Source organism: Pinus tabuliformis, chromosome 5_1 (genome assembly GCF_031772625.1).
Source record: "Pinus tabuliformis cultivar Carrire ecotype Pingquan chromosome 5_1, CPIR1, whole genome shotgun sequence".
NCBI classification, from domain to species: domain Eukaryota; kingdom Viridiplantae; phylum Streptophyta; class Pinopsida; order Pinales; family Pinaceae; genus Pinus; species Pinus tabuliformis.
The window spans coordinates 699,678,594-699,703,662 of record NC_142305.1 but is presented as its reverse complement, the minus strand read 5'-3'; the positions used below and the strand labels follow the sequence as shown (position 1 = coordinate 699,703,662).

Below are 25,069 nucleotides of genomic sequence, written 5' to 3'. Positions count from 1 at the left end.
TTGGAAGAAATTACCACTCCTCAAACTATCAAGATAAGACATATCAAGAAGAAAAAGATTCAAGCAGTGAAAGATCACATTGAGCATCAACAAAAAGTTCTCTAACTTTTAAAGGATAATGCCACTTTGGTCCAAAATCAAATGAAACAACAGGCACATCAACATCGTAGTGAAAGAAGTTTTCATGTAGGTGATTGCGTATTTTTACAGCTACATCTCAAGCAAGCTATTTATGAGAAGGAAATGTTGGCAATACTACATGCACTTAAGAAATGGCGACCTTACCTAATGGGAAGACACTTCAAGGTAAAAAGAGTTCATGATAGTCTTAAATACTTTTTAGAACAAATATTATCTTTAGAAGGACAGAAAGAAAGGGTCACAAATATGTTGGGTTATGACTTTGAAATCATCTACAAAAAAGGGAAGAAAAATGTTGTTGCATATGCACTCTCAATAAAGGATGAGAATGTGGAAACATTATTTTGTGCTATTTCTATTATCCAACCAAATTGGATAAACGAAGCAAGGGATGAATGGAAGAAGGACGAAGAAGTGTGGCCACTCATTCAAAAGTTGCAGAAGATCCCAGTTGAAGCAGTATTGCCAGAACTTGGCAAGGAAGGAAAAATCATATTGGAACCTGGAGCAGTCAGAGAAACAAGAACCCGACAGCTACGAAATCAATCAATTTCAGAGTATCTCATCAAGTGGAATAAATTACCCGTTGAAGATTCCACATGGGAGGACAAGAATTTTATACAGAAGCATCAAGAGCTACTCATGCATTGAGGACAACACTTTTTGAAGGAGAGGGGCATGTTAGGTCCCTATACTACTAGTGTAACCCCTTATTATTATTAGTGCAGTCCCCTTATTATATTGTTGTGCCCATGTAGTCCCCATATTGTTATTATTGTGCCCCATAGAAGCCCACTATTGTTATTATTGCACCCTTACATTATTATTGTTACGTCAGCTCTAATTATATTATGACCCCTTAGACTCCTATATATAGACAGGAGGTCTTTTCATTTGTATCATCAAGGAATTGTTCATTTATGTAATGTAAAGGAGGTTTCCCCTCGAAGAGGTTAAGTTATAAGGCGTTGATCTATCTTTTCTATATTTTTGTGAGTTGGTTTCATAACATTCTGACTGCATGGAGTACTGAAGATGGTAGTGTCAAACAGAGATGCTAAATTTATCTCCATGTTTTGGAATTCTCTGCTTGGAGGCATGGGAACCCAACTAAATTTCAACATTGCATATCATCCTCAAACGAATGGACAGACATAAAGAACCACTAAGATCTTAGAGGATATGTTGTAAATGTACATTATGGACAGGCCTACTAAATGGGAGGATTTTCTACATTTAGCAGAATTTTCATATAACAATAGCTACCAAACTTCAATAAAAATGAGTCCTTTTGAAGCTTTATATGGCAGAAAATGTCATACACCACTCAGCTAGAGTCAACTAGAAGATAGATTGATATTAGGAACGAATGCTTTGCAGGAATTCAAATAGGTGGTATGGAAGATTCGATAGAACATCAAAATTGCACACGAAAGATAGAAAATTTATGCGAACAAGAAAATAAGCCATAAATAATTTAATATTGGATACCATGTTTACTTAAGAGTAAAATTGAGGAAAATTAAATTAAGAACTGTGACCTGTGAAAAATTGGCACCATGATTCTGTGGGCCTTTTGAAATCTTGAACAGAGTTGGGCCAGTATCATATCAACTGGCTTTTCCCAGCCATATTAAATTTCACAATGTCTTTCATGTGTCTTTATTAAAGAAATATGTTCATAATAATTCTCTCATGATTTATTGGAATTTGATACATGTGGAACTAGAAGGATATTTCCTACCAAAGCCACTCTACAACCTAGATTAGAAAGAGATATTTCTCTGGAATTGAGTCACAACTCAAGTTAAAGTTTAGTGGAGGCACTTTACACTTGATGAGGCTACTTGGGAGCATGAGGATAAAATGAAAGAAGATTACCCAACATTGTTCAAGAATGAAGAAAAATAAAAATAAACATCGAGGACAGTGTTAATCTACAAAGAGAGGGAAGATGTAATACCCCTTTGTTCCTATATAAATATCTTTTTTTTAGATTGAATTATTTTTAGTTGTGACAGCTATAAAGCCATGGTGGAATTGAATTAAAATGAACAATAAAGTATGATGATGTAATAAATGAATTTTATTAATGAAAAGGAAAACTGGAAATTACTTGGGAAATAAACACTTGAGTAAGAGATTCTTGCCAAGATCTGAAAACCAGTGTTGGTGGATAAGATTAAGACAATCTTCCCTTAAATCACTCCTAAAAAATCCATAGGGGATGATTAATAAGATTTAATATGACAGGAGAGAAAATCTATTAAATCATGCAGTTGTAGAAAAACGTTAAGGGTGACTAAATTGTTATGGGAGAGAAAAACAGGCTTCAAAGAAAAGAAAAAAAAAAAAGGAAAAATTTGCCTTTTTCAAAAAAAAAAAGGAAAGCCTAGGCTAGTGGGTTGGTAGACCCATGAAAGGCGAGGTGCCACTAAAGAAAAATATGATAGGGAAATAATGTATAAAATACATTACCTGGAATCACAAGAGGTCGTTGATTTCATGGCAAGGAGACCTTAACTCATTGGGAGCTAGTGGTGATAGTTCAGGGTTGGGTGGAAAGTGGTTTTCCCCAAGTGAATTTTCCAGTCGGTACATGGTTAAACATTTCATTTGTTGTTAGTTTGAAAAATTATATGCATGCAAAATTTGAGGATTAATTAGATGTATTGGAATTTTCTTGTTTATTGTTAGTTACAAATTATGTGTTTACGTAGTCTCATGAATTTAGGAAAAGGATGAAATGGCAATAGAAGAATGAGCAATTAATGTATGAACAATTGGTTAGATTAATTTATGTTATAAGTAAGTTGATATATAAGCATTTTGCCATTAGAGTAATATGTGAAACATGTGAATTAGTAGTTATAGGTGGATGAAGATACATGTTTAAATTCTGGTGATTTTTATTTGATATTATATGCACAGTAAACACTACTTTATGCGATCACCTACTTGAATCTTAGAAATTATCCATGCATACACTAGATTATGGTTGCTGAAATACATTACACCTATGAAAGTATAGGTATATCCTTGATCACTGGGAAATTAGGCGGAGGGTTTTTATTAATATTTATTATAGTAAAAAACAAAAAATATTATTCCTATTTGGGTAAGACATCATTATACAAGCTTCTGTGAGTTTTGTATTAAGCGAGCCAAGATTTAATATATATTGAGGAAGGTTTTCATATAAAGCCCAACTCGACAGTCACCTTGTGACATTATGTAATTTGCTTGATAAGGCAATGCAACTTTTAGAGGCCAAGACAAATCTAAAACTACCCTGAAGATTTCTAGATGGAAAATAAGCCCGTGTAGTTGTCCTGGAAAAAAAATCGTAATACACAAATTTGGAAATTTAGCAAGATGGTCGGCAATCCTGAAAGGAAACACTTAGTTAGCTAAATAAACCATAACCAGGTACTATCTGAGATCTAAGAAGAAGATGGAAAACAAAACTGAGTTCCTATGGAGATCCTCCAGGGACATATCTGCAATCATATGGATCCATCTTTCTCACATAAAATAATCCTAGGAATCGGAATTTACGACTAGTCGGAAAACAACTCGGAGTATAAAAGATAAGATTTTTTTTAAGTCGAGTTACTACATGAGGAACCTAGATTTTTCCATTCATGCACGATAGTTCCAAGTAATATGGTGTAGAATATTATAGAGAGTGTATGATTAAACTCGAAAGAGAAATATCAACCCATCTTGACTCACAACAATTCAAAATTGGAGAAAACAATAATATAATTTGTCATTATCCAGTTATTAGTAATCTAGTACTATTTCAAGCAAGAAGTTAAGGTAAATATGTCTATATATCAGAGAAATTTAAGATCTGGTAGAACAAAATAAAGACATAACATATGTTTGTAAATTATTTCTCCTTACAATAGAAGCCTACATTGAATTTCTCAGTGGCATGTGAAAATGACATAACTATTTAGGAAAAATAGACATAATGATTTACTATTAATGGGAAATGAATGCGAAGACAAACAACGTATGTCATACACAGTAAATAGTTGAGAAGAAAAACAAAGTGTATTAAATAACAAAAAAGTATGAGGGGTTTTAGTTTTCCCTCTGGAAACCTCCATGTTATCACAAAATAAATAGTAAGTCATAGGCTGGAGTGACTGAAGCACTATTCTACAAGATGCATAAAGCAAGCTAATATGTAATTAAATATAAAACTAAAAATCCTGTGAGAAGTCAGGGACCCGAAGGGCATTATCTCTCGATATTAAAAATTCTAGAGTGACTCAAATAGAATCGCAGAGTGAGATTCCCGGTGCATTAAAGGTTTCAATCAATGAATAAGGCCACCACAAAGACCAACCTGTCATGTTGGGAGACGAATTAGGAAATGAAGAACTCTATCATGATATGCCAATAGAAAAACAAGAGGCGATCAACATACCTGCAAATACAAACATATAGAGGAGCCTTTGAGCCAAAAGGATGAGGTAAACAATTTATAAATTAAAGATGAGTAGGGCATGTGGAGGCGATATACTTGGTAGTGCACACCTCCACAATCTTCCTCTTTGTACCAAAGTACTCAAAATGATTATTAGGCGAACTAATGTCTAATACAGGGGAATTTTCTAAACAAAAGGCAAAAGAAGGAAAGGGTAAAACAGATTATAAGTTGGTTACAACGAAGTTCTAGTTGTTCGAATCGAAAAATAAAAATTGTGTACACAAAAAATTACAAAGAAAACCCTTTTGTTGAATCATCGCTTTTTAGGGAGAAAAAGGGAGGTAAGAAGGAAATAAAATAAATCTTACCCAACACCTGGTAGAAACCTTTTCTTCCTGTTGTCACTTAAACGTAGCATCCTTCCGTGGGAAAAAAATTGTACCACAAGAAAATTAGCATTTCAACCCGTAATAGTTTGTAGAATTGTTAAAAGTATGACACCTCCTCCATAGTAAATACTTGTAAATCACCAGGGCGAGCATAAATTATGAAGTAGGGACATCAAGTCGGGTAAGGTACAAACTCATCCTACCTAACAAATTTTACTTGGGAACCATAGGTAAGGAAAGAATAGACTCATCCACCAACTGCACCTATAACCCTAAACATAGTACAAAAGACCAAGCCAAACCATTAGCTTCATCACACAAAACTAGGTTAGAAATACTGGAAAATGAAGAAAACACATAATAAATGAAAAGGGTAGACTAAGAAAAAATATGTATACCTCATTGTTTCCATAACTCCAAGTAGAGGAAAATGCCACGAATCTAACACTAATCTGGGAAAGATAGGTGAAAAACATTCTAAGTTTATGTTAGATCTTAGGCTTTTGCGATCTATAATATAGTAAGCATGTCTTTCGGATTAATCACATCAGTATTATTTAGTCGATGTTTCGAACCCGCTAATGTGGCTCATCCTCAGGACAAAGGTGAAGAAGTCCATAGATCCTAATGAATAAATAGCAAGGATGCATCAGAGTCCAGAATTAGCCGTTAGGAAATTAGTTATTTAATTAATAAATTAATATGTTTCTATTTTTAAATTCTAATCAAAAGACTAGTTGTTATAAAATTTGCCATTAATTATAAATATCTAATTATTTGTTGTATATATATATATATATATATATATATATATATGAGAAATTATTTATTAGTAATATTAAAATAAGACCAAAGTCAAACTAATAAAACATATAATTATTTATTTCCTATTATTATTATTATTATTAATTTTTTTTTATCTAACCTAATTTTTATTTTATGAATAAATAAAACATTTTTATTTATACACTAACTAACATAATTTCTATTACAAAAGTAAATGACTCATTAAAAAAAAAATTAGGATAAAAGAGAAGGAATCCAACTTTTACTTAATTTCCACCGATCATCCCTATTGAGATTGTTAGTATGCTTCTCAATTTCAATAGCCTCTCTTAGATTCCTATGATGGAAATGACCAACCTTGGAAATAATATTTGCATCCTCAATGCAAACATGGTGATTATATTTTTGTGCATGCTCTATAAGAGCTAAGGTGTGAGATCGGTTGTGCCTCATGTCTACAACATGCTCTTGGATTCTCTGTTTTATACAGCAGCTGGTCTCCCTAATGTAGGGAACACCACATGAACATGGTATCGAGTAGACACCTTTCATGTCTTTGGGGTCAATAGGATCTTTAACGGATCTAATAGAATTTATAATGGTATTAAGGGTCTTGAAAGTAGAAGAGATATTATTCTTCTTCAGAATACAGGCAATCTTGTCATTCGTCACTTGGATAAATGGGAGCTGCACCTTAAATATTGGGTCATTACTAGGAGGCTTAACCATCGATTGTTTATGGGCTCTTTGGAAAGCTTTGAGGCCTTGAGACCTGCTACAGCCATGATTTTCAAAAACTTTCAGGAGATGAAATTTTTCTTCTTTTAGGTGTATCTCATCTGAAATTCTTAAAGCGTGGGTAGCTAGAGTACTAAGAACCCAAATTTTTTGCACTGGAAAATGATGAGAAATGGGGTTAGAAGGAGGGCGGAGCCCCCCCTTCGTTGCACTAATTTTGTAGCAAGGGCGGCCATAGGGGGTTTGAGGGGTGCAGGTAACCCCACTCTATGGGGTCTCGGGGCAGACCTAGCTATGGTTTTGTGAATGTTTTTCGCACATGGTTTTGGATGCGATGGTTTTCATTCTATGGTACTGGATGCTTTGGCATGTATAAATATGTATTGTAACATTGAAAGGAACATGATGAAAAATCACGTTGGTAGTCTCAGTTTTGGGATCCAGGGGAAAATATCCGTGTATATGTGTTTTATGTGTTATGCTCTCGCATTGTTTATTTTCTGTCTTTTAGAATTCATATGCAGGTGATTTCTGTACGGGGTTAAAAGAATAAAACCATCCTTCATTTTGGATAGAAGGATGTCTAAGAAAGGAAGACACTCATTCACTTCAAACTCCATTGCGAATTTGATGGAGTTTGATTGAGAGTTAAGATGGTTAGGAAGAATATCCAATTTTTCATGACCGTGAGTTGTGAAAAATTGGGTGTGTTTCTTAACCATCTTAATTCTCAATCAAACTCCATCAAATTCACAATCGATGTTGAAGTGAATAGGCGTCTTCCTTTCTTATACATCCTTCTATCCAGAATGAAGGATGGTTCTATTTCGCACCAAGTTTTTCACAAGAAAATGCACAGAGATCAATATCTTCATTCCAATTCTCATCAATTTCCAGCGCAAAAATTTGGGGTTCTTAGTACTCTAGCCACCGGTGCTTTAAGAATTTTGGATGAGATACACCTAGAAGAAGAAAAATCTCATCTCCTGAAAGTTTCTTATAATAATGGCTATAGCAGGTCTCAAGGCCTCAAGGCTTTCCAAAGATCCCATAAATAATCGAGGATTAAGCCTCCTAGTAATGAACCAATATTTAAGGTGCAACTCCCATTTATCCAAGGGATGACTCACATGATTTTCCATATTCTAAAGAAGAATAATATCTCATCTACATTGAAGCCCCTTAATACCATTACAAATTCTCTTAGATCTGTTAAAGACCTTATTGACCATAAAGACATGAAAGGTGTCCACTCGATACCATGTTCATGTGGTGTTTCATACATTAGGGAGACCGGTCGCTCTATAAAACAGAGAATCCAAGAGCATGCTACAGACGTCAGGCACAACTGATCTCACTCCTCAGCTCTTATAGAGCATGCACAGAAATAAAATCACCATGTTTGCATTGAGGATGAGAAGGTTATTGCCAAGGTTGATCATTTCCATCATAGGAAGCTAAGAGAGGCTATTGAAATTTAGAATCATTCTAACACTCTCAATAGAGAGAATGGGTGGAAATTGAGTAAAAGTTGGATTCCTGCTCTTTCATCCTAATTTTTTTTTAATGAGTCATTTTCTTTTGTAAGAAATTAGGTTACCTAGCGTAGAAAGAAAAATGATTTATTTATTTATAAAATAAAAACTAGGTTAGATAAAAATAATTAAATAAATAAATAATAACTAATAATAATAATACTAGGAAATAAGTAATTATATTTTTTATTAGTTTGACTTTGGTCTTATTCTAATATTATTAGTATATACTTTTTATTGAGATATTATAATATATATATATATATATATAATATATATATATATATATATAATTTTAATAATTAATAAATAATTAGATATTTATAATTAACGGCTAATTTTATAACAGCTAGTCCTTTGATTAGAATTTAAAAATAAAAATATATTAATTTATTAATTAAATAACTAATTTCCTAACGGCTAGTTTTCAACGGCTAATTATGGACTCTTATGCATCCTTGCTCTTTACTCATTAGGATCTATATATTTTTTAACCTTTCTCCTGAGGATGAACCACATCAGCTGGTTTGGAACGTCAACCAAATAATACTGATGTGATTAATCCGAAAGACATGCTTACTAGTGTTGGGCGCAACACATTCATTTTTTGTGTACCATCTTCCTCCAATGTCACAAGTATAATATCCGCCTTAACCCGTTGAAATGCATCTTTTGTGTTCTCGTCAGTCGTCTATTAGGCTTCATTGTGTCCAAGGATGGTATTATGCTTGATCCTCTCAAAGTTCAAGCCATTATTGAGCTGCCACCTTCTCGTACCTTGTGCAAGTTATGAAGCCTTCAAGGGAAAGCCAACTTCCTTCGTATGCCCACACATGGGTTTCTTAGGCTCCTTAGGTCTAACATTCCATTTATTTGGGATGATTATGCTCAACAAGCCTTCAATGCCCTGAAACATGCTCTCACTTCCGCTCCCTTGATTAGTCCACCCAAATTTGAAAGGGACTTCATCCTGTATATCTTAGCTTCCACCTATTTGGTAGTAGGGGTCCTCATTCAGGAGGATGCAGATGGAAATGAATATGTTATCTATTATGTCAATAAGAACCTCATAAGTCCATCACTAAACTACTCTCATGAAGAGAAGTTGGCTCTGGCCATTGTGTTCTCGGTCCAAAAGCTTCGTCATTACATCCTCACGCGTACCACTAGGGTCGTGACAAATTCCAACCCCATGACCTTCTTGTTAAGTCGACGGATCATTAACAAGAAGTATGCATGTTGGGTTGTTATCCTCTAGGAATTCGACCTTGAAATTGTGAAACCAAAGAGTAATAAAGGTTTGGCCCGCGCCGAATCCATTTCTAAATTACCCAACGGTATGTGAGATATGCTGGTTAATAATTCTCTTCCCAACAAACACTTTTTTGCCATCACTTTGGATGATCCTTGGTATGGGGATATCATCACATATTTGCAAGCCTGAAAGTTTTCCGCGCATCTTACTCGTGATTATCGATGACGTATATGATACCAGGCCACTCACTATCTTCTCATCGGTGATGACCTTTATCGTTGCGCTGTTGATTTTACCCTTCGTCATTGTCTCACTCATCCTGAAGTAGAGTAAGTCCTTAATGCCTGTCACAATGGTGCTTGTGGTGGAAACCTTTCTGGTATGGCTACTGCCCAGACAATCATGTGTGCTGGCTACTTTTGGCCTTCTCTCTTCAGTGATTGCATTGAGGCGGTCAAACACTATACCAATTGCCAGCATTTTGACCCAAAGGCAAGAGCCCCCCCAGCTCCCCTCCATCCTAACATTGCAATCAGTCCTTTCTACAAATGGACCATTGATTTTATGAAGTGTTGATCGTCATTCACTAATAACCACAAGTATATTATCGTGGCAGTTGACTATTTTACCAAATGGGCTAAGGCCATGCCTACATTCAACAATATGGTAGCTACCATGGCCCTCTTTTTCTTCAACCATGTTATTGCTCGATTTGGGGTTCCGAAAAAATTGGTCTCTGACCATGGCCAATATTCAAAGATAAGGTTTGGCATGAGCTATCCTCTCTGTTGCATTTTGAGCACTAGTATTCATCATCTTACTACCCCTAGGGTAATGGACAAGTTGAAGCAGTAAACAAAATCCTTAAAACTATGCTTCAACGGACGATGAACAAGCACAAAACCAACTGGCACCTTATGCTCTTCCCAGCTCTATGGGCCTATAGAACTTCTGTTAAAACCTCCACAGGGTTTACTCCTTTCCACCTTGTTTTTGGCGAGGAGGTAGTCTTACTGATTGAGTGTGAAATCCCTTCCCTACACCTAGTTGTCGAACTTCTCCTTGACACCCAACCATTAGAACAAAGACTTATCATGCTTGAGCGTGCCTCTGAGGACCATCGTGTTGCACTACAAACCATAGAAGCAGCCAAGAAGTGCACCAAAGCTCAATATGATCGAAAAGTCCAACCTCATACCTTTCATAAAGGTGATCTTGTTCTTGTGTATGACCAGGCCCATGATGTCCTGGGGCATGGGAAGTTCAAATCATTATGGCTAGGACCTTACATCATTCGTAAGGATTTGGGTAAGGGGGCATATCTTCTAGAGGATTTTGAAGGCCAACTTCTTCCTAATCCTCGCAATGCACTCTACCTCAAGAAATTTTACCCATAGCATTAATTTGCATGTATTTATTTCTGCCATGCATTTAGGTAGCTTGCATTCTCTCATTTGTTGTCTTTTGCACCTTTCATATGGATCCATCATCCACACTGTATATTGTCTATGCCGATGGTGCGAGTCGCTTCTCCAGGAATCTAGCCTTCACAACATGGGTCATTTTTACCCACTTGCATATGTTAGTGCACTCTAACGGCATGTGCATTAGTTATGCCACCAATAATCAGGTTGAATATGATGTAGTTATAAGTTTGTTAGTCGAAACCCTTGCTCATTGCATCCTTCATCTTCATGTTCGTTTAGGTTCCCTGCTACTTGTCATGCAATTGAATGGTGTGTATCATGTGCATAAGGAAGTCCTTTTTAGAAAATATCTATGAGTTAAGATTTTGGTACATGAATTTGATTCCATTACACTCAATCATGTTCCTAGAGCCCATAATAGCTATGTAGATACCATTGCAAATAATATTCCAGATTGGCATTTATCACATGTATACCATAGAAGACAACCATAACCAAAACAAATGGTGAACCACAATCGTCATATAAAAGATGCATAATCACATTATGTATCAACATATAAAAATACAAGTGTTTTGAGTACACTACTCTAAATACATCATACATGCCCATAGCATGTTATCAAAACAAAACCAAGTGGACCCACATGTCCCTGTTCCTAGTCACTATCTGGAGGATCTCCAGCCAATGGCTCTGCTCCCCCTTCTCGTAGATCTCGTGCTACCTAGCTTGTCATTGTCATGCGCCTCATGAGCCCACGCCACTCTAAGGTAAGACCGATGCACTCATATCTATGTCGATCTTCTAGTTCGTGCCATCCGCGCTTAGAGGTCATCAAGTAGATCCTTGTAACCAGGACCCTGGGGTGATGATGAAGCACTCTGATTTTCAACCCTAGGTGCTGCGGCACGTTTGGTATATCTTTTTGGTTTCACCAGTGCTCATCCTGGTGGATGCAGTAAGTCAGGATCACACTAATAGTTCATACCACTTTATGGAAAATCATCTATGTATAGTGGAATCTGATCCCATTGCGTGAAAAACTAGGGTCGAAACACTCGTCTAATTCCCCCCTCCTCCCCTAAGTAGTTGCTAGCCCTAGCAGTGCATCCTAGGCTCCTGTGGGCCCCCATCACAGATCTGTACATGAGGGCAGATAGTAGGGATCTTCTCAAAGAAGAATGCACATAGTATTGTACCAAACACACAGTCATGGTTCACCTGTCGCCTGCATAGTGTCAGTTGTCGTTTCACTGACGAAAGCATCATCTAGGCCCACCCATAGTAGGTCCCCCCAGCACACTCTCTACCAACATCATCTTCCCCCCAGTGATGTGATGGAATGCTTGGCTGCCCAGAACCCATAGTACCATTGCGGCAATAGCCCATGTCTCTAGTCCGTCTAGATCACTAATTGGTATGGTTGTGCCCTTAACACAAACACCCCATGGATGATGGCGATCCACGAACTCCAAGATGTTCCTCCCATGAGGTGACTTGGGAACCCCATAATGAACCAATACCCCTCGCACCACCTTATTCCCCTGAATATCATAATGTAGGGCATCCAAATCTCACTCACACAAGTTGATCTTGAGCTCTATGATATTAGAGACAAAATCATTGTACTTCACAACTCTGCCCTTACAACTCACCCAACCAATAGACCACTCTCCCTCTCAGTACCACATCGCAGTTTTCTGCCCAAAACATGTGAGCTCGCAGGATTGCCTATATTTCCTACAATCCACAGCATAGTTTTGGGCCCAAAAAGTGCGATATGGCCGAGAAGATGAGCAGGGGTGTCCCAGTGAGCTATGGGGCCCTAAACTGAAAATTTAATCTGCTGGAATTGAAGAGACAAGTAAGACCACCTACTTGCAAGTTGCAAATCTTGATTCTGCCAGTTAGTTTGTCCGCTATGATCTCCACCATATTTAGGACCTTCTCCTCCTCTCCAAATTCACCACAACTCACATCGCAAATGAATTAAATTGGAGGGAAAAGCCCTTTTCTAAGAAAACCCACAGCTTTTTTGTCACACATTGCAACCAAACCATAGCTCCGTTTGACAAACCATCAACACCATTGGAAATCTCTCACTGAGTACTCTGATGGATTCTTTTCAGTTTTTGGTAATTTAACACTTCACTAGTAAGACATTTTTTCGATGAACCATCACTTTACCTCCTCTTAAAATCGAATTTCTTCATATGAGTCGCTTTTTAGGGAGAAAAAGGGAGGTAAGAAGGAAATAAAATAAATCTTACCCAACACCTGGTAGAAACCTTTTCTTCTTGTTGTCACTTAAACGTAGCATCCTTCCGTGGGAAATAAATTGTACCACAAGAAAATTAACATTTCAACCCGTAATAGTTTGTAGAATTGTTAAAAGTATGACACCTCCTCCACAGTAAATATTTGTAAATCACCAGGGCGAGCAAAAATTATGAAGTGGGGACATTAAGTCGGGTAAGTTACAAACTCATCCTAACTAACAAATTTTACTTGGGAACCATAGGTAAGGAAACAATAGACTCATCCACCAACTGCACCTATAACCCTAAACATAGTACAAAAGACCGGGCCAAACCATTAGCTTCATCACACAAAACTAGGTTAGGAATACTGGAAAATGAAGAAAACACATAATAAATGAAAAGGGTAGACTAAGAAAAAAATATGTATACCTCATTGTTTCCATAACTCCAAGTAGAGGACAACACCACAAATCTAACACTAATCTGGGAAAGATAGGTGAAAAACATTCTAAGCTTCTGTTAGATCTTAGGCTTTTGCAATCTATAATATAGTAAGCATGTCTTTCGGATTAATCACATCATTATTATTTGGTCGATGTTTCGAACCTGCTAATGTGGCTCATCCTTAGGACAAAGGTGAAAAAGTCTATAGATCCTAATGAATAAATAGCAAGGATGCATGAGAGTCCAGAATTAGCTGTTAAAAATTCGTTGTTAGGAAATTAGTTATTTAATAAATAAATTAATATGTTTTTATTTTTAAATTCTAATCAAAAGACTAGTTGTTATAAAATTTGCCTTTAATTATAAATATCTAATTATTTATTAATTATTAAAATTATATATATATATATATATATATATATATATATATATATATATATATCTCAATAAGAAATTATTTATTAGTAATATTAAAATAAGACCAAAGTCAAACTAATAAAACATATAATTATTTATTTCTTATTATTATTATTATTAATTTTTTTTATCTAACCTAATTTTATTTTATGAATAAATAAAACATTTTTATTTATACACTAACTAACATAATTTCTATTACAAAAGTAAATGACTCATTAGAAAAAAAAAATTAGGATAAAAGAGCAGGAATCCAACTTTTACTTAATTTCCACCCATCATCCCTATTGAGATTGTTAGTATGCTTCTCAATTTCAATACCCTCTCTTAGATTCCTATGATGGGAATGACCAACTTTGGAAATAACATTTGCGTCCTCAATGCAAACATGGTGATTATATTTTTGTGCATACTCTACAAAAGCTAAGGAGCGAAATCGGTTGTGCTTGATGTCTACAACATGCTCTTGGATTCTCTATTTTATAGAGCAGCTGGTCTCCCCAATGTAGAGAACACCACATGAACATGGTAACGAGTAGAAACCTTTCATGTCTTTGGGGTCAATAGGGTCTTTAACGGATCTAAGAGAATTTCTAATGGTATTAAGGGGCTTAAAAGTAGAGGAGATATTATTCTTCTTCAGAATACGGGCAATCTTGTCATTCGTCCCTTGCATAAATGGGAGCTGCACCTTAAATATTGGGTCATTACTAGGACGCTTAATCATCGATTGTTTATGGGCTCTTTGGAAAGATTTGAGGCCTTGAGACCTGCTATATCCATTATTTTCAAAAACTTTCAGGAGATGAGATTTTTCTTCTTCTAGGTGTATCTCATCTGAAATTCTTAAAGCGTGGGTGGCTAGACTACTAAGAATCCAAATTTTTTGCGCTGGAAAATGATGAGAAATGGAATGAAGATATTGATCTGTGTGTATTTTCTTGCGAAAGAGTCGGTGCAAAACAGAACCATCCTTCATTCTAGATAGAAGGATGTCTTCTTGGGTTGTGTTATATTCTTTCCATTACTAGCCCACGTAAATAACCACGGGCTTAGAAGGAGGGCGGAGCCCCCGCTTCGTTGCACTAATTGTGTAGCGAGGGCAACCATAGGGGGTTTGAGGGGTGCATGTAACGCCACTCTATGGGGTCCAGGGGCAGCCCTAGCTATGGTTTTGTGAATGTTTTTCGCACATGGTTTTGGATGCGATGATTTTCATTCTATGGTATTGGATGCTTTGGCATGTATAAATATGTATTGTAACATTGAAAGGAACATAATGAAAAATCACGTTGGTAGTCTCAGTTTTGGGATCCAGAGGAAAATATCTGTGTATATGTGTTTTATGTGTTATGCTCTCGCATTGTTTATTTTCTGTCTTTCAGAATTCATATGCAGGTAATTTCTGTACAAGGTTAAAAGAATAAAACCATCCTTCATTTAGGATAGAAGGATGTATAAGAAAGGAAGACACTCATTCACTTCAAACTCCATTGTGAATTTGATGGAGTTTGATTGAGAATTAAGATGGTTAAGAAGAATATCCAATTTTTCACGACCATGAGTTGTGAAAAATTGGATGTGTTTCTTAACCATCTTAATTCTCAATCAAACTCCATCAAATTCACAATGGATGTTGAAGTGAATAGGTGTCTTCCTTTCCTAAACATCTTTCTATCCAGAATGAAGGATGGTTCTATTTCATACCAAGTCTTTCACAAGAAAATGAACAGAGATCAATATCTTCATTCTAGTTCTCATCAATTTCCAGTGCAAAAATTTGGGGTTCTCAGTACTCTAGCCACCCGTGCTTTAAGAATTTTGGATGAGATACACCTAGAAGAAGAAAAATCTCATCTCCTAAAAGTTTCTTATAATAATGGCTATAACAGGTCTCAAGGCCTCAAGGCATTGCAAAGATCCCATAAATAATCGAGGGTTAAGCCTCATAGTAATGAGCCAATCTTTAAGGTGCAACTACCATTTATCCAAGGGATGACTCACAAGATTTTCCATATTTTGAAGAAGAATAATATCTCCTCTACATTGAATCCCCTTAATGCCATTACAAATTCTCTTAGATCTGTTAAAGACCCTATTGACCTTAAAGACATGAAAGGTGTCTACTCGATACCATGTTCATGTGGAGTTTCCTACATTGGGGAGACCGGTTGCTCTATAAAACAAAGAATCCAAGAGCATGCTGTAGACGTCAGGCACAACCGATCTCACTCCTCAACTCTTGTAGAGCATGCACAGAAATAAAATCACCATGTTTGCATTGAGGATGTGAAGGTTAATGCCAAGGTCGATGATTTCCATCATAGGAAGCTAAGAGAGGCTATTGAAATTTAAAATCATTCTAACAATCTCAATAACGAGAATGGGTGGAAATTGAGTAAAAGTTGGATTCCTGCTCTTTTATCCTAATTTTTTTTTAATGAGTCATTTTATTTTGTAATAGAAATTAGGTTACCTAGCGTAGAAAGAAAAATGATTTATTTATTTATAAAATAAAAACTAGGTTAGATAAAAAAAATAATAAATAAATAATAACTAATAATAATAATACTAGGAAATAAGTAATTATATTTTTTATTAGTTTGACTTTGGTCTTATTCTAATATTATTAGTATATATATTTTTATTGAGATATTATAGTATATATATATATATATATATATATATATTTATATATATATATATATATATATATATATATATATATATATATATATATATATATATAATTTTAATAATTCATAAACGGCTAGTTTTCAACGGCTAATTATGGACTCTGATGCATCCTTGCTATTTACTCATTAGGATCTATATATTTTTTCACCTTTGTCCTGAGGATGAACCACATCAGTTGGTTTGGAACGTCAACCAAATAATACTGATGTGATTAATCCAAAAGACATGCTTACTAATGTCGGGCGCAACACATTCATTTTTTGTGTACCATCTTCCTCCAATGTCACAAGTATAATATCCTCCTTAACTCATTGAAATGAGTCTTTTGTGTTCTCGTCATTTGTCTATTAGGCTTCATTGTGTCGAAGGATGGCATTATGCTTGATCCTCTCAAAGTTAAAGCCATTATTACACTGCCACCTTCTCGTACCTTGCGCCAGTTATGAAGCCTTCAAGGGAAAGCCAACTTCCTTCATATGCCCACACATGGGTTTCTTAGGCTCCTTAGGTCTAACATTGCATTTATTTCGAATGATTATGATCAACAAGCCTTAAATGCCCCGAAACATGCTCTCACTTCTGCTCCCTTGATTAGTTCACCCAAATTTGAAAGGGACATCATTCTGTATATCTTAGCTTCAACCTATTTTGTAGTAGGGGTCCTCATTCAGTAGGATACAGATGAAAATGAGTATGTTATCTATTACGTCAGTAAGAACCTCGTAGGTCCACCAGTGAACTACTCTCATGAAGAGAAGTTGGCTCTGGCCATTGTGTTCTCAGTCCAAAAGCTTCGTCATTACATCCTCACGTGTACCACTAGGGTCGTGATGAATTCCAACCCCATGACCTTCTTGTTAAGTCGACGGATCATTAACAAGAAGTATGCACGTTGGGTTGTTATCCTCTAGGAATTCGTCCTTGAAATTGTAACACCAAAGACTAATAAAGGTTTGGCCCTTGCCGAATCCATTTCTAAATTACCCAATGGTATGTGAGATAAGCTGGTTAATAATTCTCTTCCCAACAAACACTTTTTTGCCATCACTTTGGGCGATCCTTGGTATGGGGATATCATCACATATTTGCAAGGCCGAAAGTTTTCCCCGCATCTTACTCGTGATTATCAATGACATATATGATACAGGCCCGTGATGTCCTGGGGTATAGGAAGTTTAAGTCATTATGGCTAGGGCCTTACATCATACGTAAGGATTTGGTTAAGGGGGCATATCTTTTAGATCATTTCGAAGGCCAACTTCTTCCTAATCCTCGTAATGCACTCTACCTCAAGAAATTTTACCCGTAGCATTAATTTCCATGTATTTATTTCTTCCATGCATTTAGGTAGCTTGCATTCTCTCATTTTTTGTCTTTTGCACCTTTCATATGGATCCATCATCCACACTGTATATCGTCCATGCCGACGGTGCGAATCGCTTCTCCAGGAATCTAGCCTTCACAACATGGGTCATTTTTACCTGCTTGCATACATTATTCCACTCTAACGGCATGTGCATTAGTTATGCCACCAATAATTAGGTCGAATATGATGCAGTGACAAGTTTGTTAGCCGAAACCCTTGCTCATTGCATCCTTCATATTCATGTTCGTTTAGGTTCCCTGCTACTTGTCATGCAATTGAATGGTGTGTATCATGTGCATAATGAAGTCCTTTTTAGAAAATATCTACGAGTTAATATTTTGGTACATGAATTTGATTCCATTACATTCAATCATGTTCCTAAAGCCCATAATCGCTATGTAGATACCATTGCAAATAATATTCCAGATTGGCATTTATCACATGTATACCATATAAGACAACCATAACCAAAACAAATGGTGAACCATAATCGTCATATAAAAGATGCATAATCACATTATGTATCAACATATAAAAAATAAAAGTGTTTTAGTACACTACTCTAAATACATCATACATGCCCATAGCATGTTATCAAAACAAAACCAAGTGGACCCACATGTCCCTGTTCCTAGTCACTATCTGGAGGATCTCCAGCCAATGGCTCTGCTCCCCCTTCTCGTAGATCCCGCACTAGCTAACTTGTCATTGTCATGCGCCTCATGAGCCCGCGCCACTCTAAGGGAAGACCGATGCACTCATATCTATGTCGATCTTTTAGTTCGTGTCATCCATGCTTAGAGATCATCAAGTAGATCCTTATAACTAGGACCCTGGGGTGATGATGACACACTCTGAGTTTCACCGATGAAAGCATCATCTGGGCCCACCCATAGTAGGTCCCCCCAGCACACTCTCTAACAACATCATCTTCCCCCCACTGATGTGATGGAATGCTTGGCTGCCCAGAACCCGTAGTACCATTGCGGCGATAGCCCGTGTCTCTAGTCTCTCTAGATCACTAATCGGGATGGTTGTGCCCTTAACATAAACACCCCATGGACAATGGCGATCCACGAACTCTAAGATGTTCCTCCCATGACGTGACATAGGATGTACATCCCCCACCACCCGCAAGGGGGAGTCTAATCAAGAAATATATGTCCTGGTATGTCATCTCGATCTTGTGCCCTTACACTATAAAGACCTCTTGGTCTGGATCCTAGTAGCTCACGATCCTCGACAACAAGGGCTCACTTGCCCTCATCAGTGGGTTCTCCAACAACTTGAGAACCCCATAATGAACCAATGCCCCTTGCACCACCTTATTCCCCTAAATATCAGAATGTAGGGCATCCAAATCTCACTCACACAAGTTGATATTGAGCTCTATGATATTAGAGAAAAAATCATTGTACTTCACAACTCTGCCCATACAGCTCACCCAGCCAGCAGACCACTCTCCCTCTCAGCTCCACATTGCAGTTTTCTGCCCAGAACCTATGAGCTCGCAGGTTTTCCTATATTTCCTACAATCCACAACATAGTTTTGGGCCCAAAAAGTGTGATATGGCCGAGAAGATGAGCAAGGGTCTCCCAGTGAGTTATGGGCCCTAAACTGAAAATTTAATATGCTAGAATAGAAGAGACAAGTAAGACCACCTACTTGCAAGTTGCAAATCTCGATTCTGCCAGTCAGTTTGTCCGCTATGATCTCCACCATATTTAAGACCTTCTCCTCCTCTCCAAATTCACCACAACTCACATCGCAAATGAATTAAATTGGAGGGAAAAGCCCTTTTCTAAGAAAACCCACAGCGTTTTTGTCACACATTGCGACCAAACCATAGCTCCGTTTGACAAACCATCAACACCATTGGAAAGCTCTCACCGAGTACTCTGGTGGATTCTTTTCAGTTTTTGGTAATTTGACACTTCACTAGGAAGCCATTTTTTCCATGAAGCATCACTTTACCGCCTCTTAAAATCGAATTTCTTCATATGAGTCGCTTGTACTTTGGGACCACTTTCCCTTGGCACTTGTCGTCTCAAGTGTCAATTTTTCGTCATGAGTAACCATCATTCACTCATGTTTTCATGGTCCCCCTGGGCCTACTCTGTGTGGCAACATCATCAAGTCACCCTTGTTCAGAGCATCCGCGATGAGTCACCCTTGTATCCATGGAGTTTGTTTCGAGTCCCATTGTGTCCCATTACAATATTTCATCCATCGTTACATCTGATTCATCTCGTGTTGTCCATTTTTGGCCTCTAGTCATATTGTCCACCATCCCCTCTGGAGTCAAGTCTTGCTGCCAAGTCAACCATGCATTTTATGCTCTAACAAGGGAAGCCATCTACTTTTCCCTCATCCCCCATTCCCTTTATCATTCCTAGTGTTAGTGGATCAGTCAAATTACTATTTTCGCTCGTGCCTTCATTGAGGATCCTCATTGCCTCAACTATGGCGGGCCCTATTCTGTAGATATTAACACATTCAGTCCAAAAGAATGGCCTAGAGGGTGCTATGCCTTGGTTCCAACTTCCATTCTTGTTCGGTGCCTCAGATCAAGCAAAGGGAATCCTTATTTCCCTTTGACTTGATTGCTTCCCATGTTTGTGATGCGTACACTTTACAGCCTAGTGATGTAGCATATTGTACTAGTGATTCCCAGGTGTGTGTGAGAGGGGATAGCCCTTCCGGTAGCCCCCCACATGCACGGATGACCTCAAATTATCCTATAGCCTCATATGTAGTTCCGTAGATTTGATGGGTTCAGTTCCAACTGCTTGTAGCACTCATAGCTACATATCTCCTCCAGATGATCCATTCAGTTTTGTAGAGCCCTTTCCTATTCAGCAGGGCTTCTTTGGTTGTTACACCCACCCTCCCACCCATTTTAGAGGGCGGGGCATTATGTCTCATGTACTCAGATGTTAGTGTATTCAGTCCTGGCTCATGTTTTTCTAGGCACATTATGTATATGGGATGTCTTATATTATTTTCTGGCCCATTGATGCCAACATGTCATGTACCATTTATCATGTACTTTATTGCTCAGTTTCATTTTTCTAGGCACATCATTATTCTTTGTATTGAGTTATCTCGGTGGGTATGGGTATGCCTCCCCTGCCTCATTAAGATCAGGTACCACAACATCAAAGGAGACTTACATTAGTTAGTTTGTCTCACCCCCTCAGTTCCTGTCCTCTCTTGCTTTAGCCCCATTGATCTCTCTCTCTCTCTCTTTCTCTCTCTCTCTCTCTCTATGACTCCCCTTTGGTGTCTGGTGATTGTGTTCTTACAACGTACTTCGGTCATACATTTTGCTCCTAACACTCATACGTTGGGGGGAAATCTGTTATCACCAAAAATTGGTCATCTAACCATATCTAACTAGATGGATTGAAATACACCATGTAAGACCAATTTTACCATAGTAAAATCGCTTTCACCGTAAGAAATTACTTGATAAACCACATTTATTAAGTTATTTCTGGTTAAACCCATGGGGAATAATTAAATAAATCATTATTTATTTAATTTTCCTCTAGGAATAATTAATTAAACCATTGTTTAACTAATATTCCTTGTCATATTTGACCCAATCATGAGAAATAATTAGATAAATCATTATTTTTCTTATTTTTCTCTAGGAATAATTAATTAATCATTATTTAGTTATTATTCCATGTTAAATTTGACTAAATTACCTAGGAATAATTAAGAAAACCATTATTTTTTTATTATTCTTTAACTATATTTTCGAAATGATAAATAAATCATTTATTTATTTATTATTTCTAAATAAAAGTATTTGACAAAATTAAATACTTTTCCCCTCCAACAATTATTATCATTGATGTTTTCCATTTCTTTTCATTTTTTAGTTCCCATTTGAGCTTTACACACATTTTGTTGATTTCATAGATTATAGATAGGAAAGAATCTACCAAGTTGAAGCATTCAAGACAACCAACAACCCATCCCATTTGAGGGGGACTGGTGACATTTTACATATTCCTTTCATAAGGTGTTACATAATAAAATTACAATTTCATATTCGTTTCTTGTCCATTAGACGTTTTGGAGTTATTATTCGCTATAGTTCTTATTTATTTCTTTTGTATAACTACTTTTGCTACATAGATCTGGAAGTTTGCAGGTTTTATTTCTTATATCTATTGCAGATCTAAAGGGTTCTACAACCATTTCTGTTGTTAGGGTTGTTTATCATCCACAGCTTAACGTGTGCTCTTTTCGTACACTCTCGATAAGAATACACTATAACAAAATGATCTAGAGAGAAAATTCTTAGTTGAATTGGAATTCAAAGTTTGTAAAAGGACCTAAAACACTACATAAAATTATTAGCCACTTATTCATCGGAAAAAATGAGCCTTTAACATTTTAAGAGAGACCACCTCGTTGGGAACTTAAAATTGTTCCTCTTCTGTTGAAATGGTGCTTCCAACTAGTTCAATTGGGTCCAATTATCCTCTCTCTATTTCTACTAGTTTAAAGTATGACTTTCACCTACCAATACAGAAGAGACATCAGATCGACTCTTCTTGTTGATCAAGAAAGGAAGTGATCCTTAAGATGAATCCAAACCACTCTAAAGACTACCCATGTGTGAGGGGACTTATAAGATGAAAAAAGTAGAGCTACATGCAAAGTATAATCTACGATGCATCTAATCCTAGACCTATCTTGATTGAAGGAAGGATTAGTCCTTCTTTCAATCAAGAGCAAGTTAAAAGAAAGGGAAAAGAAACATAAGCATATTGAAATTGGAATGAGATAAAGGAAATAGGCCAGGGAAATAGTTCCAATACCTAATCCTTGTTTGAGCAAATGTATACAAATAAATGGCCATTAAATAGTTAACAGACATCCAGTTGCAAACATCTCCAATTCCTAATAGAACATATCCATAAGAAAAAAAAATTCATCTCACAATGCTGAAAAAGTTCAAATACATGACATGTGGGAAGTAGGACATCTATAAGATTAAACCATTAGATAGATAGCATCTCAAGGAGATAAAGGTATGTCATTATGTAAGTTCTAGTTTCGAAACTCATTTCTAATTAACCCTGCAAAATAACTTACCAGATTCCAAATGAACATTTCAGTAAATAGTCGAGAGTAGTATTGAAAAGTCACATACATACTCATACTCCAAAAATGAATTTGAAATTTGAAGAATTTGTTTTCAATAATATAGCAATAAATAATGTTGTACATCTGATTACAGAATAAATCTTACTATAAAAATGAATCAATTACATAAAACCTCAGTGAATTACAATATTGCGAGTCCTGAGTTGTCTCTAAATTAGTTCCCTATCTACACAGATCGATTTGAAATCACTACAATAGTGCAAATGTGTCTTAACTCCTATACAAACATGTTGTAAGCTCTAGTATTACTTTGCATCTTTTCTCTTGGATTCGAATTCAGGAGAAGAGGCAGAAATTAGAATAATATAGGAGCTTATATCTTGTTTGTAGGGGGAGTTCAGCGCACATATGCACTACTGTAGTGGGATCAAAGCCTTTCACTATAGACAGGGAATCGATCTTACCCGAGGTATGGAATTTGTACTACTATAATCCTATGAGGTTAATGTAACTTAATTCATATTCATAATAAGATTTATTTCTGTAATTGTTTGCATAACACTACTATTTGCATCAGTTATTGTAAATACATTCTTCATCTTTCAAATACATTTATGGTGTATGAGTCTATTAGTTGGCTTGAACACTATTGTTAACTTTTACCTATTAGCTCATTTAAAATATGATCAAGCTATCTTGTATGATCAATCAAAAATGCATCTTGAAAACTAGAAATTGTATAAGAACGAACTTTTATTTCTTCAAGTCTAGCTAGCTATCTAATAGTTTAAAGTTTTAGATGTCATGCTTTTCTACATGTCATTTTATTAGAACTATTTTAGTATTATGGCATGAATCTTTCATCTCTTATGCATATTTTTATTAGGAGTTCGAGTTATTTACAGTTAAGTGTCTAATAACTACTTATTACGCATTTAGTTGTTCATAATTGTTTTAATAAGAATTAGACCTTGTGAAGTATTTCCCTAGTCTAGTTCCTTCATTTTATTTCAATTCCTACATCCTTATTTTCCCATCCTTTTAGCTTGCTATTGATTGAGAGAAATGCTACTCTTTCCTTCAATCAAGATATGTCTAGGATATGTGCATCTTAGGTTAAGTTTTGCATATTTATTCTAGTTTCTACATCTTAGAAGTCCTCTTCCCAAAGAGGCGAACTTTAGAGTGGTTTAGCTAAGCCACAAAGTCAACCTAAGGATCATTCTCTTGCCTAATTAGCAAGGGAGAATGATTTGATGTATCTCCCCTATTAGAAATTAAAATACATACCTTAAGTGAATAGAAATAGATAAAAGGTAACTGGACATAGTCTAACCAGTCGATACCACCATTTCAATGGAAAATGAATTATTTTAAGTTCTTGACTAGGTGGTCTCCATTAGAATGTTGAAAGGAAAAATTTTCCCAATAAACACCACTAAAGGTATCCTTTAATTAAAAAAAGTCTTGATTATAAAGGAAATCATGATATTTTGAAGGGAGAGTTAATCCCAAAAACACCAAAAAAAGAATTGCCTAAAAGCTATGATAATGTGATCAAAGGTTCCATAACCAATGGAAGTAGCATCGGGAAAGTAGTAAAGGACCAACAAAGACATGAAACTATCACTAACATAGGAAGCACTAGAAATGGAGTAAATAATAAACATAGATCTAAGTTTCCACACAAATACAATCAAAATGGGTTTAATAGAACTATTTCTATAAGAAGGCCCTTCACATCTAGGTATCAAAATTTCTTTTCTGACTATTTCTATTCTTGTAATAACTCTGGTCATAACAAAAAAAATCGTAGAAGAGATGACTATGTTATAAATAGAAGTAGAGGATTCCATTAGAAGTTCATGAATGGCCATGCAATCAACAAATCTAGAAGTCCTTCTAAAACTGGTGTTAGAAGAAACAACTCATTTTTTCCCCTTTCTAATCATATTGAATTTTACAAATGCAATAATTTTGGTACAAAGAAAATTATTATGTATTCATAACAATAAGACCTCCTAAGGACAACAAGTAAGAA

At 36.1% G+C, this 25,069-nt stretch overlaps 1 long non-coding RNA gene across 14 annotated transcripts in view; it reads right to left on the bottom strand.

Moving 5' to 3' along the window:
- Positions 1–25,069, bottom strand: part of LOC149166861 (uncharacterized) — a 373,645-nt gene that overhangs the window by 90,239 nt on the left and 258,337 nt on the right. The window contains exon 5 of one of the 14 annotated variants that reach the window (XR_016260488.1): positions 4,234–4,582. The exons of 12 other annotated variants lie outside the window; for them this stretch is intronic. This is a non-coding gene — a long non-coding RNA (uncharacterized LOC149166861). Of the gene's footprint in view, positions 1–4,233; positions 4,583–25,069 lie in introns of those variants that run through there. One more of the 14 variants, XR_016260489.1, reaches the window with a different exon arrangement.